Source organism: Cherax quadricarinatus, chromosome 77 (genome assembly GCF_038502225.1).
Source record: "Cherax quadricarinatus isolate ZL_2023a chromosome 77, ASM3850222v1, whole genome shotgun sequence".
Classification (NCBI taxonomy): Eukaryota; Metazoa; Arthropoda; class Malacostraca; order Decapoda; family Parastacidae; genus Cherax; species Cherax quadricarinatus.
Window position 1 is genome coordinate 3,710,387 of NC_091368.1, and position 17,765 is coordinate 3,728,151.

At 47.0% G+C, this 17,765-nt stretch overlaps 1 protein-coding gene across 1 annotated transcript in view; it reads right to left on the bottom strand.

The window, feature by feature from the left end:
* Positions 1–17,765, bottom strand: part of CCHa1 (neuropeptide CCHamide 1) — a 92,160-nt gene that overhangs the window by 73,652 nt on the left and 743 nt on the right. The gene's annotated exons all lie outside the window — the stretch shown is intronic.

The following is a 17,765-nucleotide window of genomic DNA, read 5'->3' on the forward strand; positions in this document are numbered from 1 at the left end:
CCGGCGCTATGCTGGTTCATGCCGGCGCTAGGCTGGTTCATGCCGGCGCTAGGCTGGTTCATGCCGGCGCTAGGCTGGTTCATGCCGGCGCTAGGCTGGTTCATGCCAGTGCTAGGCTGGTTCATGCCGGCGCTACGCTGGTTCATGCCGGCGCTACGCTGGTTCATGCCGGCGCTATGCTGGTTCATGCCGGCGCTACGCTGGTTCATGCCGGCGCTATGCTGGTTCATGCCGGCGCTAGGCTGGTTCATGCCAGTGCTAGGCTGATTCATGCCGGCGCTACGCTGGTTCATGCCGGCGCTACGCTGGTTCATGCCGGCGCTACGCTGGTTCATGCCGGCGCTACGCTGGTTCATGCCGGCGCTACGCTGGTTCATGCCGGCGCTATGCTGGTTCATGCCAGCGCTAGGCTGGTTCATGCCGGCGCTAGGCTGGTTCATGCCGGCGCTAGGCTGGTTCATGCCGGCGCTAGGCTGGTTCATGCCGGCGCTACGCTGGTTCATGCCGGCGCTACGCTGGTTCATGCCGGCGCTACGCTGGTTCATGCCGGCGCTAAGCTGGTTCATGCCGGCGCTAGGCTGGTTCATGCCGGCGCTAGGCTGGTTCATGCCAGCGCTACGCTGGTTCATGCCGGCGCTACGCTGGTTCATGCCGGCGCTACGCTGGTTCATGCCGGCGCTACGCTGGTTCATGCCGGCGCTACGCTGGTTCATGCCGGCGCTACACTGGTTCATGCCGGGCCTACGCTGGTTCATGCCGGGGCTACGCTGGTTCATGCCGGCGTTACGCTGGTTCATGCCGGCGCTACGCTGGTTCATGCCGGCGCTACGCAGGTTCATGCCGGCGCTAGGCTGGTTCACGCCGGCGCTAGGCTGGTTCACGCCGGCGCTAGGCTGGTTCATGCCGGCGCTAGGCTGGTTCATGCCGGCGCTAGGCTGGTTCATGCCAGTGCTAGGCTGGTTCATGCCGGCGCTATGCTGGTTCATGCCGGCGCTAGGCTGGTTCATGCCAGTGCTAGGCTGGTTCATGCCGGCGCTACGCTGGTTCATGCCGGCGCTACGCTGGTTCATGCCGGCGCTATGCTGGTTCATGCCGGCGCTACGCTGGTTCATGCCGGCGCTATGCTGGTTCATGCCGGCGCTAGGCTGGTTCATGCCAGTGCTAGGCTGGTTCATGCCGGCGCTACGCTGGTTCATGCCGGCGCTACGCTGGTTCATGCCGGCGCTACGCTGGTTCATGCCGGCGCTACGCTGGTTCATGCCGGCGCTATGCTGGTTCATGCCGGCCCTAGGCTGGTTCATGCCGGCGCTAGGCTGGTTCATGCCGGCGCTACGCTGGTTCATGCCGGCGCTAGGCTGGTTCATGCCGGCGCTACGCTGGTTCATGCCGGCGCTATGCTGGTTCATGCCGGCGCTACGCTGGTTCATGCCGGCGCTACGCTGGTTCATGCCAGCGCTACGCTGGTTCATGCCGGCGCTACGCTGGTTCATGCCGGCGCTACGCTGGTTCATGCCGGCGCTACGCTGGTTCATGCCAGCGCTACGCTGGTTCATGCCGGCGCTACGCTGGTTCATGCCGGCGTTACGCTGGTTCATGCCGGCGCTAGGCTGGTTCATGCCGGCGCTACGCTGGTTCATGCCGGCGCTACGCTGGTTCATGCCGGCGCTACGCTGGTTCATGCCGGCGCTACGCTGGTTCATGCCGGCGCTACGCTGGTTCATGCCGGCGCTACGCTGGTTCATGCCGGCGCTACGCTGGTTCATGCCGGCGCTACGCTGGTTCATGCCGGCGCTACGCTGGTTCATGCCGGCGCTAGGCTGGTTCATGCCGGCGCTACGCTGGTTCATGCCGGCGCTACGCTGGTTCATGCCGGCGCTACGCTGGTTCATGCCGGCGCTACGCTGGTTCATGCTGGCGCTACGCAGGTTCATGCCGGCGCTAGGCTGGTTCATGCCGGCGCTACGCTGGTTCATGCCGGCGCTACGCTGGTTCATGCCGGCGCTACGCTGGTTCATGCCGGCGCTACGCTGGTTCATGCCGGCGCTACGCTGGTTCATGCCGGCGCTACGCTGGTTCATGCCGGCGCTACGCTGGTTCATGCCGGCTGCTGCCACTGTTTTTTGACCAATTTCGAGCGTAACGCGTTTAAAACACGTTTGTTATCAGGTGGAGGTTTTTGATCCAGGGAGAGGTGTCTTAGTTCCTGGGATCAAGAGCCTTGCACCAGCATCAATGTAGATGTAAGCTCACGTCAGTTATGAGATCATGTCAGTTGTAAGATCATGTCAGTTGTAAGATCATGTCAGTTGTAAGATCATGTCAGTTGTAAGATCATGTCAGTTGTAAGATTATGTCAGTTGTAAGATCATGTCAGTTGTAAGATCATGTCAGTTGTAAGATTATGTCAGTTGTAAGATCATATCAGTTGTAAGATCATGTCAGTTGTAAGATCATGTCAGTTGTAAGATCATGTCAGTTGTAAGATCATGTCAGTTGTAAGATTATGTCAGTTGTAAGATCATATCAGTTGTAAGATCATGTCAGTTGTAAGATCATGTCAGTTGTAAGATCATGTCAGTTGTAAGGTCATGTCAGCTGTAACATCATGTCAGCTGTAAGATCATATCAGTTGTAAGATCATGTCAGTTGTATGATCATGTCAGTTGTATGATCATGTCAGTTGTATGATCATGCCAGTTGTAAGATCATGTCAGTTGTAAGATCATGTCAGTTGTAAGATCATGTCAGTTATAAGATCATGTCAGCTGTAAGATCATATCAGTTGTAAGATCATGTCAGTTGTAAGATCATGTCAGTTGTAAGATCATGTCAGTTATAAGATCATGTCAGTTGTAAGATCATGTCAGTTGTAAGATCATGTCAGTTATAAGATCATGTAAGCTGTAAGATCATATCAGTTGTAAGATCATGTCAATTGTAAGATCATGTCAGTTGTAAGATCATGTCAGTTGTAAGATCATGTCAGCTGTAAGATCATGTCAGTTGTAAGATCATGTCAGTTGTAAGATCATTTCAGTTGTAAGATCATGTCAGTTGTAAGATCATGTCAGTTGTAAGATCATGTCAGTTGTAAGATCATGTCAGTTGTAAGATCATGTCAGTTGTAAGATCATGTCAGTTATAAGATCACGTCAGCTGTAAGATCATGTAAGTTGTAAGATCATATCAGTTGTATGATCATGTCAGTTGTATGATCATGTCAGTTGTATGATCATGTCAGTTGTGTGATCATGCCAGTTGCAAGATCATGTCAGTTGTAAGATCATGTCAGTTGTAAGATCATGTCAGTTGCAAGGTCATGTCAGTTGTAAGATCATATCAGTTGTAAGGTCATGTCAGTTTTAAGATCATGTCAGTTGTAAGATCATGTCAGTTGTAAGATCATGTCAGTTGTAAGTTCATGTCAGTTGTAAGATCACGTCAGTTGTAAGATCATGTCAGTTGTAAGGTCATGTCAGTTGTAAGATCATGTCAGTTGTAAGGTCATGTCAGTTGTAAGTTCATGTCAGTTGTAAGATCATGTCAGTTGTAAGATCATGTCAGTTGTAAGGTCATGTCAGTTGTAAGGTCATGTCAGTTGTAATATCATGTCAGTTGTAAGATCATGTCAGTTGTAAGATCATGTCAGTTGTAAGGTCATGTCAGTTGTAAGATCATGTAAGTTGTAATATCATGTCAGTTGTAAGATCATGTCAGTTGTAAGATCATGTCAGTTGTAAGATCATGTCAGTTGTATGATCATGTCAGTTGTAAGATCATGTCAGTTGTAAGTTCATGTCAGTTGTAAGATCATGTCAGTTGTAAGATCATGTCAGTTGTAAGTTCATGTCAGTTGTAAGATCATGTCAGTTGTAAGATCATGTCAGTTGTAAGATCATGTCAGTTGTAAGATCATGTCAGTTGTAAGATCATGTCAGTTGTAAGATCATGTCAGTTGTAAGATCATGTCAGTTGTAAGATCATGTCAGTTGTAAGATCATGTCAGTTGTAAGATCATGTCAGTTGTAAGTTCATGTCAGTTGTAAGATCATGTCAGTTGTAAGATCATGTCAGTTGTAAGATCATGTCAGTTGTAAGTTCATGTCAGTTGTAAGATCGCTGCTAGAGTGCACCTAACTTACATCATGCTCTGCGACAGTGCACGTAACTCACATCTTGCGTGGTCGTCCGCAAGCAAGGTTACGACCCCTCCATATCTGGGACGACCAGAACCTGTGTATAGTGTCGCTTTTATAACAACTATAGTGTCGTTATGTATCGTCAGCGAGACGACCACCACACCTGTCAGTGGGTCGTCCACCACACCTGTCAGTGCGTTGTCCACCACACCTGTCAGTGGGTCGTCTACCATACCTGTCAGTGGGTTATCCACCATACCTGTCAGTGGGTTATCCACCATACCTGTCAGTGGGTTGTCCACCACACCTGTCATTGGGTTGTCCACCACACCTGTCAGTGGGTTGTCCACCACACCTGTCAGTGGATTGTCCACCATACCTGTCAATGGGTTGTCCACCACACCTGTCAGTGGGTTGTCCACCACACCTGTCATTGGGTTGTCCACCACACCTGTCAGTGGGTTGTCCACCACACCTGTCAGTGGGTTGTCCACCATACCTGTCAGTGGGTTGTCCACCACACCTGTCAGTGCGTTGTCCACCACACCTGTCAGTGGGTTGTCCACCACACCTGTCAGTGGGTTGTCCACCACACCTGTCATTGGGTTGTCCACCACACCTGTCATTGGGTTGTCCACCACACCTGTCAATGGGTTGTCCACCACACCTGTCAGTGGGTTGTTCACCATACCTGTTAGTGGGTTGTCCACCACACCTGTCAGTGGGTTGTCCACCACACCTGTCATTGGGTTGTCCACCACACCTGTCAGTGGGTTGTCCACCACGCCTGTCAGTGGGTTGTCCACCACACCTGTCAGTGCGTTGTCTACCATACCTGTCAGTAGGTTGTCCACCATACCTGTCAGTGGGTTGTCCACCACACCTGTCAGTGCGTTGTCCACCACACCTGTCAGTGGGTTGTCCACCACACCTGTCAGTGGGTTGTCCACCACACCTGTCATTGGGTTGTCCACCACACCTGTCAGTGGGTTGTCCACCACACCTGTCAGTGGGTTGTCCACCACACCTGTCAGTGGGTTGTTCACCATACCTGTCAGTGGGTTGTCCACCACACCTGTCAGTGGGTTGTCCACCACACCTGTCAGTGGGTTGTCCACCACACCTGTCAGTGGGTTGTCCACCACACCTGTCATTGGGTTGTCCACCACACCTGTCATTGGGTTGTCCACCACACCTGTCAGTGGGTTGTCCACCATACCTGTCAGTGGGTTGTTCACCATACCTGTCAGTGGGTTCTTCACCACACCTGTCATTGGGTTGTCCACCACACCTGTCAGTGGGATGTCCACCACACCTGTCAGTGGGTTGTTCACCATACCTATCAGTGGGTTGTCCACCACACCTGTCAGTGGGTTGTCCACAACACCTGTCAGTGGTTTGTCCACCACACCTGTCAGTGGGTTGTCCACCACACCTGTCATTGGGTTGTCCACCACACCTGTCAGTGGGTTGTCCACCACACCTGTCATTGGGTTGTCCACCACACCTGTCAGTGGGTTGTCCACCATACCTGTCAGTGGGTTGTCCACCACAGTGGGACGTCAGAGAGAACAGCATCCCAGCATCTCATAAGCCCAGCCTCGTCTACCTCAACAATCACATAGAAACAGCCACAGCCATGGCCAGGAGCTATGATTTGACCCCTGCACCCACAATTAGTTGAGTACACAAGTCATCACATAGAAACAACAACACACAAGTTATCACATGGAAACTAACACACCCAAATTCATCAATAAAATCACCAAGTTGTGGACTACATATCCCCCCTCAAAAAACTCATTCAAAGTTTCTACTAAGCAAGATGCATCAGCTCTAAAAGTTTGGAACCAATCTGATGAGACATTCTTTAGTTATCAGCGAGGAAAATTTGAATCCGATCAGCAAAGGCATTCTCAAGTTACCAGTGATAATCTTAGTGAATGAAAAAAGCATGCATAATATAGCTCCTGGCCCCGTCTCTTCACTGGCCGCTACTGGGTATGTGTGCGTGTGTGTACTCACCTAGTTGTGGTTGCAATGGTCGATTCATAGTTCCTGGCCCCGCCTCTTCACTGGTCGCTACTAAGTCACTCTCCCTGAACCGTGAGCTTTATCATACCTCTGCTTAAAGCTATGTATGGATCCTCCCTCCACTACATCGCTTCCCAAACTATTCCACTTCCTGACTACTCTGTGGCTGAAGAAATACTTCCTAACATCCCTGTGATTTATCTGTGTCTTCAACTTCCAACTGTGTCCCCTTGTTACTGTGTCCAATCTCTGGAACATCCTGTCTTTGTCCACCTTGTCAATTCCTCTCAGTATTTTGTATGTCGTTATCATGTCCCCCCTATCTCTCCTGTCCTCCAGTGTCGTCAGGTTGATTTCCCTTAACCTCTCCTCGTAGGACATACCTCTTAACTCTGGGACTAGTCTTGTTGCAAACCTTTGCACTTTCTCTAGTTTCTTTACGTGCTTGGCTAGGTGTGGGTTCCAAACTGGTGCCGCATACTCCAATATGGGCCTAACGTACACGGTGTACAGGGTCCTGAACGATTCCTTATTAAGATGTCGGAATGCTGTTCTGAGGTTTGCTAGGCGCCCATATGCTGCAGCAGTTATTTGGTTGATGTGCGCTTCAGGAGATGTGCCTGGTGTTATACTCACCCCAAGATCTTTTTCCTTGAGTGAGGTTTGTAGTCTCTGACCCCCTAGACTGTATTCCGTCTGTGGTTTTCTTTGTGTGTGTGTGTGTGTGTGTGTGTGTGTGTGTGTGTGTGTGTGTGTGTGTGTGTGTGTGTGTGTGTGTGTGTGTGTGTGTGTGTGTGTATGTGTGTGTGTGTATGTGTGTGTGTGTGAAATGGGAAAGAGAGGATAATGCTTATAAGAGGGGTGACCAGAAGAAGGAAAGAAAGGAGTGGATTGGGGAGAAGGATAGTGGATAAGGTTAGGAAGGATAAGGGACAGAGAATGAGAATTGGTAGTAACATTCAGCGGATTGTATATAAGGAGAGGAAGTGTAGCTGAAATTGAGGAACTCCCCTTGTGGTAGAAGAAAAAGTGTAGAAAGAGGAAAGAATAGGTGGAGAGAGAGAGAGAGAGAGAGAGAGAGAGAGAGAGAGAGAGAGAGAGAGAGAGAGAGAGAGAGAGAATAGGTACGGTGTTAGCACTAGACATGAGCTGTTACAACCATCCCGGGACATATTACAAGCTTAATAACTACACAACACTACTAGTTACGACCAATTACTGTCACACTACGTCACTAACCACAAGACATACCTAACTCCCTCTCGTGGACTCCCGTCTACATAACCTTGCTAACGGACACTGTACCGTACACACACATCCATGTACACACTGATCCATGTATTCCTGTCTACATAACCTTGCTCATGAACTCTGCACCGTACACATACACATATCCACGTACACAGATGTCCATGTACGTGAAAGCCACATGCTTCATTCTTCTTCTAAGTGCTGTGCAAATCGGTGGTCGTGTGCCCGTGTCGTGACAGTGAATCATGTCACTCTCTTGTTGCTGGGTTATAGGGTCACCGGACGGTGTGCACCGTACTGAACCCACTACACACCTTACAAGTGGCTTGATTTGGTATCCCAGGTATCCCTCTGGCTTGTCTGTCCCTGGTTGTTATTGCGTGAATGTATGCTGCTGGTTGTTGTCTGTGTCCCTGGCTGCTGTCTGTGTGTCCCTGGCTTCTCTTAGCGTCCCTAACGGTATTGCCTAAGTCACTGTATACCTCGAGCATACCTGGAGTATACATGGAGTATACCTGGAGGGGGTTCCGAGGGTCAACGCTCCCACGGCCCGGTCCATGACCAGGCCTCATGGTGGATCAGGACCTGAAAAACCAGGCTGTTACTGCTAGCCGCAAGTAAATCAACGTACGAACCATAGCCCGGCTGATCAGGTACTGACTTTAGGTGCCTGTCCAGTGCCTTCTTGAAGACAGCCAGGGGTCTATTGGTAATCCCCCTTATGTATGCTGGGAGGCAGTTGAACAGTCTTGGGCCCCTGACACTGACTGTGTTGTCTCTCAGTGTACTCGTGGCGCCTCTGTCTTTCATTGGAGGACTGTTGCATCTGCTGCCGAGTCTTTTGCTTTCATAGGGAGTGATTTTCGTGTGCAAGTTTAGTTCTAATTCCTCTAGGATTTTTCACTTGTATATTATCATGTATCTTTCTCGCCTGCGTTTCAGGGAGTACAGGTCAAGAGACTTCAACCGTTCCCAGTAATTTATCGTACTTATACGTGCAGTACAAGTTCTCTGTATATTATCCAGGTCTGTAATTTCGCCTGCCATGAAAGGGGTCGTTAGTGTACAGCAACATAACTTCTCATTCAGTACACACGGAGAAGTGTGTATTGCTCATTCAATACACACGGAGAGGGGTGTATCCCTCAGTATATATGTAGTGAGAAATGTCATTTAGTGTATGAATATACAGAATGGTGGGAGTCTCTAAGTGTATATACATATTTTGGTGATTGATTTAATAAGAATATACTACAAATACTGTATCATTAGTAAATAATTTTGATCCATGCTGTCCATGCCTCCGTAGTATCCCGTACATCGTGATCATATCCCCGCCCCACCCTCTTGCTCTTCACGTTTCCAGTGGATTTTAGGCCGGTGTGTGTGTGTGTGTGTGTGTGTGTGTGTGTGTGTGTGTGTGTACTCACCTAGTTGTACTCACCTAGTTGAGGTTGCAGGGGTCGAGTCCAAGCTCCTGGCCCCGCCTCTTCACTGGTTGCTACTAGGTCACTCTCCCTGAACCGTGAGCTTTATCGTACCTCAGCTTAAAGCTATGTATGGATCCTGCCTCCACTACATCGCTTCCCAAACTATTCCACTTCCTGACTACTCTGTGGCTGAAGAAATACTTCCTAACATCCCTGTGACTCATCTGCGTCTTCAACTTCCAACTGTGTCCCCTTGTTACTGTGTCCAATCTCTGGAACATCCTGTCTTTGTCCACCACGTCAATCCCTCTCAGTGTTTTGTATGTCGTTATCATGTCCCCCCTACCTCTCCTGTCCTCCAGTGTCGTCAGGTTGATTTCCCTTAACCTCTCCTCGTAGGACATACCTCTTAACTCTGGGACTAGTCTTGTTGCAAACCTTTGCACTTTCTCTAGTTTCTTTACGTGCTTGGCTAGGTGTGGGTTCCAAACTGGTGCCGCATACTCCAATATGGGCCTAACGTACACGGTGTACAGGGTCCTGAACGATTCCTTATTAAGATGTCGGAATGCTGTTCTGAGGTTTGCTAGGCGCCCATATGCTGCAGCAGTTATTTGGTTGATGTGCGCTTCAGGAGATGTGCCTGGTGTTATACTCACCCCAAGATCTTTTTCCTTGAGTGAGGTTTGTAGTCTCTGGCCCCCTAGACTGTACTCCGTCTGCGGTCTTCTTTGCCCTTCCCCAATCTTCATGACTTTGCACTTGGTGGGATTGAACTCCAGGAGCCAATTGCTGGACCAGGTCTGCAGCCTGTTCAGATCCCTTTGTAGTTCTGCCTGGTCATCGATCGAGTGAATTCTTCTCATCAACTTCACGTCATCTGCAAACAGGGACACCTCAGAGTCTACTCCTTCCGTCATGTCGTTCACAAATACCAGAAACAGCACTGGTCCTAGGACTGACCCCTGTGGGACCCCGCTGGTCACAGGTGCCCACTCTGACACCTCGCCACGTACCATGACTCGCTGTTGTCTTCCTGACAAGTATTCCCTGATCCATTGTAGTGCCTTCCCTGTTATCCCTGCTTGGTCCTCCAGTTTTTGCACCAATCTCTTGTGTGGAACTGTGTCAAACGCCTTCTTGCAGTCCAAGAATATGCAATCCACCCACCCCTCTCTCTCTTGTCTTACTGCTGTCACCATGTCATAGAACTCCGGTAGGTTTGTGACACAGGATTTCCCGTCCCTGAAACCATGTTGGCTGCTGTTGATGAGATCATTCCTTTCTAGGTGTTCCACAACTCTTCTCCTGATAATCTTCTCCATGATTTTGCATACTATACATGTCAGTGACACTGGTCTGTAGTTTAATGCTTCATGTCTGTCTCCTTTTTTAAAGATTGGGACTACATTTGCTGTCTTCCATGCCTCAGGCAATCTCCCTGTTTCGATAGATGTATTGAATATTGTTGTTAGGGGTACGCTCCCTCTCTCAATACCCATGGGGAGATGTTATCTGGTCCCATTGCCTTTGAGGTATCTAGCTCACTCAGAAGCCTCTTCACTTCTTCCTCGGTTGTGTGCACTGTGTCCAGCACATGGTGGTGTGCCCCACCTCTCCGTCTTTCTGGAGCCCCTTCTGTGTGTGTGTGTGTGTGTGTGTGTGTGTGTGTGTGTACTCACCTAGTTGTACTCACCTAGTTGAGGTTGCAGGGGTCGAGTCCAAGCTCCTGGCCCCGCCTCTTCACTGATCGCTACTAGGTCCTCTCCCTCTCTGCTTCCTGAGCTTTGTCATACCTCTTCTTAAAACTATGTATGGTTCCTGCCTCCACTACTTCACTTGCTAGGCTATTCCACTTCCTGACGACTCTATGACTGAAGAAATACTTCCTAACGTCCCTGTGACTCGTCTGAGTCTTCAGCTTCCAGTTGTGACCCCTTGTTTCTGTGTCCCCTCTCTGGAACATCCTATCTCTGTCCACCTTGTCTATTCCCCGCAGTATCTTATATGTCGTTATCATGTCTCCCCTGACCCTTCTGTCCTCCAGTGTCGTCAGTCCAATTTCCCTCAACCTTTCCTCGTACGACATTCCCCTGAGCTCTGGGACTAGCCTTGTTGCAAACCTTTGTACTTTCTCTAACTTCTTGAGGTGCTTGACCAGGTGTGGGTTACAGACTGGTGCTGCATACTCCAGTATGGGCCTAACATGCACCGTGTACAGTGTCTTGAACGATTCCTTATTAAGGTATCGGAACGCTATTCTCAGGTTTGCCAGGCGCCCGTATGCTGCAGCAGTTATTTGGTTGATGTGTGCCTCCGGTGACGTGCTCGGTGTTATGGTCACCCCAAAGTCTTTCTCCCTGAGTGAGGTCTGTAGTCTTTATCCACCTAGCCTATACTCTGTCTGCGGTCTTCTTTGCCCCTCCCCAATCTTCATGACTTTGCATTTGGCTGGATTGAATTCGAGAAGCCAGTTACTGGACCACATGTCCAGCCTGTCCAGGTCTCTTTGCAGTCCTGCCTCATCCTCATCCGATTTAATTCTTCTCATCAACTTCACATCATCTGCGAATAAGGACACTTCAGAGTCTATTCCTTCCATCATGTCGTTCGTATATATCAAAAATAGCACTGGTCCTAGAACTGACCCCTGTGGGACCCCGCTCGTAACAGGCGCCCACTGTGATACCACTTCACGTACCATGACTCGTTGCTGCCTCCCTGCCAGGTATTCCCTGATCCATTGCAGTGCCCTCCCTGTTACATGCGCCTGATCCTCCAGCTTCTGCACTAATCTCTTGTGGGGAACTGTGTCAAAGGCCTTCCTGCAGTCTAGGAAAACGCAATCAACCCACCCCTCTCTCTCGTGTCTTACTTATGTTACCTTGTCATAAAACTCCAGGAGGTTTGTGATACAAGATTTGCCTTCCATGAACCCATGCTGGTTTTCATTTACAATCTTGTTCCGTTCCAGGTGTTCCACCACTCTCCTCCTGATAATCTTCTCCATGACTTTGCACACAATACATGTCAGAGACACAGGTCTGTAGTTTAGCGCCTCGTTTCTGTTTCCTTTCTTAAATATGGGGACTACATTAGCTGTCTTCCATTTCTCAGGTAGTTGCCCAGTTTCAAGGGATGTGTTGAAGATCGTGGTTACGTGCTGTGTGTGTGTGTGTGTGTGTGTGTGTGTGTGTGTGTGTGTGTGTGTGTGTGTGTGTGTGTGTGTGTGTGTGTGTGTGTGTGTGTATGAGTGAGTGTGTGTAGAGTATCGTTCTTATTCTTTCCTCCAGGCTGCCCACCACTCTCAGAATATTAAATTTTCGAAATTTCATTCGCCTTCATCCCACATAATCTTCTAAAATAAACAACTTAATCCAACAACTCATAATATCTATGTATATATATATATATATATATATATATATATATATATATATATATATATATATATATATATATATATATATATATATATATATATATATATATATATATATGTATATATATATTTATTACCAAGCAATATATTGCGTTACTTTCTGGTAAAAAAAGGCAGAGGAAATATGATACATTTTTGAAAGTGATGGAATTACCATGGGAGAGAGAAAGTGTTTAGATGCTAATGAATGTTATTAGTTAGTAAGATATATTTACATACATAATGCCTGGGAGTGTCCACTGCAACACCGTTAATTCATAGCTTACTAAGATAATTTACATTAAAAGTGGTAATACTTTTTGTGTGGTGGAATTTTTGCAGTGGGAGGTATTTTGTGGGTTTTGGTATTATTGTGGGAATACTGTGTCCAGGAGGTGTTTTTGTCAGTGTATATACACTGAGAGGTGTATGTCTCTCAGTGTATATACACTGAGAGGTGTATGTCTCTCAGTGTATATACACTGAGAGGTGTATGTCTCTCAGTGTATATACACTGAGAGGTGTATATCTCTCAGTGTATATACACTGAGAGGTGTATGTTTGTCAGTGTATATACACTGAGAGGTGTATGTCTCTCAGTGTATATACACTGAGAGGTGTATGTTTCTCAGTGTATATACACTGAGAGGTGTATATCTCTCAGTGTATATACACTGAGAGGTGTATGTCTCTCAGTGTATATACACTGAGAGGTGTATATCTCTCAGTGTATATACACTGAGAGGTGTATGTTTGTCAGTGTATATACACTGAGAGGTGTATATCTCTCAGTGTATAAACACTGAGAGGTGTATGTCTTTCAGTGTATATACACTGAGAGGTGTATATCTCTCAGTGTATATACACTGGGAGGTGTATATCTCTCAGTGTATATACACTGAGAGGTGTATATCTCTCAGTGTATATACACTGAGAGGTGTATATCTCTCAGTGTATATACGCTGAGAGGTGTATATCTCTCAGTGTATATACACTAACCTAACCTCACCATTGAGAACATCTAGCAAGCTGATCCGTATTCTAGGTTGTCACCAGGCTAGGAAGCTAGCTAGGACAATGGCTAGAATAGGAGTCAATTTGTTACGTCAAGAAAAGATAGTTTTATGGAGTGAAAAGATAGATTAGAAAGAATAGGTCTAGCCAGAGGAGTATCACCAGGGGATACAGAATAGCCAGGACTTAACCCAGCTGCTGGTAGGTCAGGATAGTTCACAGTGACTGTGTACTGTGAAGGCTCTTACAACTTTATAGCACAGCTTTATAAGAGAGCTTTATAAGGGAACTTTATAAGAAGAGAGAGTGAGAATGTCAATTAATGGACACACATATGTGTGTGTGTGTGTGTGTGTGTGTGTGTGTGTGTGTGTGTGTGTGTGTGTGTGTGTGTGTGTGTGTGTGTGTGTGTGTGTGTGTGTGTGTGTGTACTCACCTAATTGTCGTCTTAAAACTATGTATAGTTCCTGCCTCCACTACATCGCTTGACAGACTATTCCACTTCCTAACTACTCTATGACTGAAGAAATACTTCCTAACATCCCTTTGACTCATCTGAGTCTTCAGCTTCCAATTTTGACCCCTTGTTTCTGTGTCCCATCTCTGGAACATCCTGTCTCTGCCCACTCTGTCTATTCCACGCAGTATTTTGTATGTCGTTATCATGTCTCCTCTGACCCTCCTGCCCTCCAGTGTTGTCAGACCGATTTCCCTTAACCTTTCTTCATAGGACATTCCCCTTAGTTCTGGAACTATCCTTGTTGCAAACCTTTGCACTTTCTCTAATATCTTGACGTGTTTGACTAGGTGTGGGTTCCAAACTGGTGTGCGTACTCCAGTATGGGGCTGATGTACACAGTGTATAAAGTCTTGAGCGATTCCTTACTGAGGTATCGGAACGCTATTCTCAGGTTTGCCAAGCGCCCATATGCTGCAGCATTTATCTGGTTAATGTGTGCTTCTGGCGATGTACTCGTTATTATACTCACTCCTAGGTCTTTCTCCTTGAGTGAGGTTTGCAGCCTTTGGCCACTTAGCCTATACTCTGTCTGCGGTCTTCTTTGCTCTCGTCCGATCTTCATAACTTTGCATTTGGCGGGGTTAAATTCTAGGAGCCAATTTCGGGACCACACATCCAGCCTGTCCAGGTCTCTTTGTAGACCTGTCTGGTCCGCATCTGATTTAATTCTCCTCATTAACTTCACGTCATCTGCAAACAGGGACACTTCTGAGTCTATCCCTTCCGTCATGTCGTTCACATATACCAAGAATGGCACTGGTCGCAGGCCTGACCCCTGTGGGACCCCGGTCGTCACTGGTGCCCTCTGTGATTCCTCATCACGGACCATGACTCGCTGTTGCCTCCCTGTTACGTATTCTCTGATCCATTGCAGTGCCCTTCCTGTTATACGTGCCTGTTCCTCTAGCTTCTGTACTAATCTCTTGTGAGGAACTGTCTCGAAGGCCTTCTTGCAGTCCAAGAAAATGCAATTAACCCAACCCTCCCTCTCATTTCTTACTTCAGTTACCTTGTCATAAAACTCTAGTAGGTTTGTGACACAGGATTTGCCCTCCATGAATCCGTGCTGGCTGTCGTTTATAATCTTGTTCCGCTGCAGGTGCTCCACCACTCTCCTCCTGATAATCTTCTCCAAGACTTTGCATGCTATACATGTCAGTGACACTGGTCTATAATTTAGTGCTTCATTTCTGTCTCCCTTCTTAAAGATGGGGACTACATTTGTCTTCTTCCATACTTCAGGTAGTTGCCCAGTTTCAAGGGAAGTGTTGAAGATTTTGGTTAGTGGCACACGTTGTGTCCCTGCTCCCTCTCTAAGGACCCGTGGAGAGATGTTGCCCGGTCCTACCGCCTTTGAGGTATCAAGGTCACTTAAGAACATAAGAACATAAGAAAGGAGGAACACTGCAGCAGGCCTGTTGGCCCATACTAGGCAGGTCCTTTACAATTCATCCCACTGAGGAGCTTCTCTACTTCCTCCTCAGTTGTGTGTAATTCATCCAACACTTGTTGGTATATCCCTTGTTGCTGTACTCCACTGTTTTATCTTCCCGTTGTCCTTTCAGCCTTCACTGTAAATACTTCCTGAAATCTCATGTTGAGCTCCTCACATACCTCCTGGTCATTTCTTGTAAGCTCCCACCTTCCTTCCTCAGCCTGATTACCTGGTCCTTGACTGTTGTCTTCCTCCTGATGTGGCTGTAGAGTAGTTTCGGGTCAGACTTGACTTTCGATGCTATGTCATTTTCATACTGCCGCTGCGCCTCCCTCCTTATCTGTGCATACTCGTTTCTGGCTCGTCGACTAATCTCTTTATTCTCCTGAGTCCTTTGCCTTCTGTACTTTTTCCAGTTCTCTAGAGCACTTAGTTTTTGCCTCCCTGCACCTTCGGGTAAACCATGTTGTTCTGTCCTTCCCATTATTTCTGTTGCCCTTGGGAACAAACCTTTCCTCTGCCTCCTTGCATTTTGTTGTTACAAAGTCCATCATTTCGTTTACTGATTTTCCTACTAACTCCTGTTCCCACTGAACCTCCTGCAGGAAGATCATTATTCCTGTGTAGTCCCCCCTTTTATAGTTTAGATTTTCCCTTTCTACTCCTGTTACCCTCTCCACTTTTAGCTCCACGATGTATTCAAAGCTCATAACTACGTGGTCACTAGCTCCAAGGGGCCTTTCATATGTGATGTGCTCAATGTCTGAGCTACTCAGGGTGAACACGAGGTCCAGTTTTACTGGTTCATCCTCCCCTCTCTCTCTGGTAGTATCCCTAACATGTTGGTGCATGAGATTTGCCAGCACCACATCCATCATCTTGGCTCTCCATGTTTCGGGACCCCCACGTGGCTCCAGGTTTTCCCAATCAATCTCCCTGTGATTGAAGTCGCCCATGACCAGTAACTTCGCTCTACTTGAGTGAGCCCTTCTTGCCACCTCAGCTAGAGTGTCCACCATTGCTCTTTTGCACTCATCATATTCCTCTCTTGGCCTCCTGCAGTTCTGTGGTGGGTTATACATCACTGCAATGACTACCATGTGTTCCTCTGACTCAGCTGTACCTACTATGTAATCCATTTCTCCAATCTCGTGTGTGTGTGTGTGTGTGTGTGTGTGTGTGTGTGTGTGTGTGTGTGTGTGTGTGTGTGTGTGTCTGCACCGTCAGTCCTCATTCCGAATTTGGTCATTTAATTACATAAATTAAAATATAAAAAAGTTATTTATGAGGCAGTAACTGTGATGGAGGTCACTTGTACACCTCTGATAACAGGTTGTGGAGGTCACTTGTACACCTCTGATAACAGGTTGTGGAGGTCACTTGTACACCTCTGATAACAGGTTGTGGAGGTCACTTGTACACCTCTGATAACAGGTTGTGGAGGTCACTTGTACACCTCTGATAACAGGTTGTGGAGGTCACTTGTACACCTCTGATAACAGGTTGTGGAGGTCACTTGTACACCTCTGATAACAGGTTGTGGAGGTCACTTGTACACCTCTGATAACAGGTTGTGGAGGTCACTTGTACACCTCTGATAACAGGTTGTGGAGGTCACTTGTACACCTCTGATAGCAGGTTGTGGAGGTCACTTGTACACCTCTGATAGCAGGTTGTGGAGGTCACTTGTACACCTCTGATAGCAGGTTGTGGAGGTCACTTGTACACCTCTGATAGCAGGTTGTGGAGGTCACTTGTACACCTCTGATAGCAGGTTGTGGAGGTCACTTGTACACCTCTGATAACAGGTTGTCAGCACGTATGAGATAATTACCTCTATTAATGTCACCAGTTAGGATGCCAAGACAGTTCTTAATATTGAATACTGCTTGTACCAAGGCTACTGCTGCTACTGCTACTACTACTAGTACTACTATTACTACTATAATTATTTCTATACTACTACTACTACTATAATTATTACTACTGCTACTATTATTGCTATTATTACTACTACTACTACTACTATTTCTACTACTACTATTACTGCTACTATTACTACTTCTGCTACCACTCTTATTGCTACTATTACTACTACTGCTACTATTACTGCTACTGTTACTACTATAATACTATTACTACTACTGCTACTACCAATAATGCTATTACTACTACTGTTACTACTAATAATACTATTACTAATACCGCTACTACTACCGCTACTACCAATAATACTATTACTACTAAATACTCTAAAATTTGATACCATAAATTTATACTCGTGTAAATTTCAACGTTTCCTGGAGCTCTTCTGGCAGTGCGCTGTCAGACGTGTGTTTGTTAAGTATGTCTGACAAGTTAAATGTAACCTAACCTAACCTAACCTTAGGATAGGTTGTAAAGTGCCAGTAACGTCTGTGATATTACCCCCATCCTGGTGGATATTACCACCATTCCTTTTTAATAATATATATATATATATATATATATATATATATATATATATATATATATATATATA